This window comes from Gavialis gangeticus, unplaced genomic scaffold, assembly GCF_001723915.1.
Source record: "Gavialis gangeticus isolate Ggan-Ray unplaced genomic scaffold, GavGan_comp1, whole genome shotgun sequence".
Taxonomy (NCBI): Eukaryota; Metazoa; Chordata; order Crocodylia; family Gavialidae; genus Gavialis; species Gavialis gangeticus.
The window spans coordinates 23,147,043-23,149,176 of NW_017729009.1; the positions used below are offsets into that span (position 1 = coordinate 23,147,043).

Consider the following 2,134-nt stretch of genomic DNA (forward strand, 5'->3'; position numbering starts at 1 on the left):
AGCTGGGGTCAGGCAGCTAGCTGCACCCCTTCCCCTGCTGTTCCCACTAGCTTCCAGCCTGTGAGGAGCTGCACCTGAGGCCAGGCAGTACTTATGCTGCAACTTGGAGGGGAGGGAAGGGTAGAGCGGGAGCAGGAGCAGCAGGGACACAGCTGGCAGCTGCCTAGAGATGCACCTGCTGGCAGCTGCGCTTGCTCTCTGGCTGAGGGTGAAGAGAAGTAGTGGGGATGCTGGCACAGCTCCCAGCTGCCTGACCCCGGTGTGGGTACAGGGAAGCCCCCCTGCATCTAGCCGGATGCCTTTAGAGGTACCTCAGTGTTGGACCAGAGCCAGGTTGTTCTGGTCCATGACTTGTTAAAAAGATTGCTGGCTGCTGACCTACAGTATGACAGATTTTGCTTTTGGGACAGCGTTGCTGTTTATGCGAACTGTGTATAGCTTTCCCCCCAACTCTCTGTAAAGGCAGCTTTCTTGTATGCTTCAGTGCAGCTCCGTTAAGCTGGTATGGCTTCAGACCTGCGTTTAGCCCTCAACTTGGCTGCGTGCGTGTCTTATTGTAAGCCTGATCTAGCCTAACAGAAACCTCTCAAATGCACTTTCTATGACTCTAGCAGCTTTACTGTCCATGTTAAACCCTTCATAGTTTTGACTGAGGAAATAGCGTGCATGTAAATGCATCGAGGTTACGCTAGCAAAAGTCAACGGTTGGTCTACCTTCCTACACACGGTTATTGTGGCCCAAACTAAACAAACACACCTGAGCTGTGAAAGTGTGTGCTCGATGGGGGAAGTGTCTGCCCATGCAAATATGAACTTATGCATGCATTTCCTGTATCGGTTAAATGACTGAGCTGTATTACATATTTATAAATGGGGGGGGGGCATAACTTCTGTAGATGTCAAATGTTTCAGTCTGTCTTCAAAATTTGTGTGAACTATGGAACTGAAAATTCAGTGAGAAATTCTAATAAAACAGCTGCTGCTGGATTATTTAAAATGTGGCACCTAATCCGATGAGGTACTGGGCAGCCTCCAGTCACTGTAGCCATAGAGCCTCTGGCTGCTTTGTCTCTACATCATATATACACAAGCTTGAAAACTTTGCTTGTCTAACATCAGGGCCATGCACTGCCCTTGTACGTAGTTGGTAACTGCTGAGTAGAGCAGCAGCAGAAGGGGAACTATTTTGATTTTTTGGGAGTGAGGGGTGGAAAAAGTGCAACTTTTTGAAGTGGGAACATAACTGGTGGAAATGAATTGTGGTGAGTTAAGTAACACTTCTGATTCTGCGCTCGCTCGGATTGTTCCCAAGTCCTGTAAATCTGCGTCCCAACTAGAGGGGCTATACAGCAACCCTTTTCTTTCCTGATTGACTTTAATCACTGTCAAATTTTGCTTTGTTGGAAGATGCCTTTTTCTTTTTTCCCCCTTCCTAGTAGGGGAGGAGGGATTTTGAAATGAATAGGGAAATTTGAACAAAAATTAAATTGTAGCTACTTACCCTTCTTATTTCTACCCCCACTGTGTCCTATTGCACAAACTCTGCTGCTGCTTGAGAGGGGCTGTTTCTGTACGTTCCAAGGGACGTATCCTTCACAGTACAATACTCATCTTCCAGCCCATGTTTGAGTGACTTTTTGACCAGGACACTCAAGCGTTCACTTATTGTTCATATTCAGATACTGCATGGGTTAATCTGTTTGGATTGGTGAGAGGAAACAGAACTAGCTTATGGATTTCCTCTCTCTGAAGTACAGAATGACTGACTGCAAAGACTGCTGAAATGCACATTTTTAAAGAACAGAATGGTTCTGCAGATAAGAGGGTTTAAATTTAAAACCTTTTATTTCTCTTCGTAGTAGTCTACATGTAAATGTTAGCATCAAACAAAATACGTATCGGGGGGGTGCTCATTTGACTAGACTCTTCTTAAACATCTCTGTATAGCTGAAAAGTATAAATTTAAGCCTGAGACTAAGTGCTAGTCTGCCAGTGTTTTCTGTAATCAATCTAGTGTGGGGAATGGTAGCTCCACTGCTTCTCTTGGTTGTGGCCATTTGTTAAAATGTGGAAAATGACTATAATGCAGGTTAACTTCTGTGATTTTCTTCCCCCCCCCCCCCCCCCCCCCCCC

At 45.6% G+C, this 2,134-nt stretch overlaps 1 protein-coding gene across 2 annotated transcripts in view; it reads left to right on the forward strand.

Moving 5' to 3' along the window:
* Positions 1 to 2,134, forward strand: part of SALL4 (spalt like transcription factor 4) — a 47,468-nt gene that overhangs the window by 16,812 nt on the left and 28,522 nt on the right. The gene's annotated exons all lie outside the window — the stretch shown is intronic.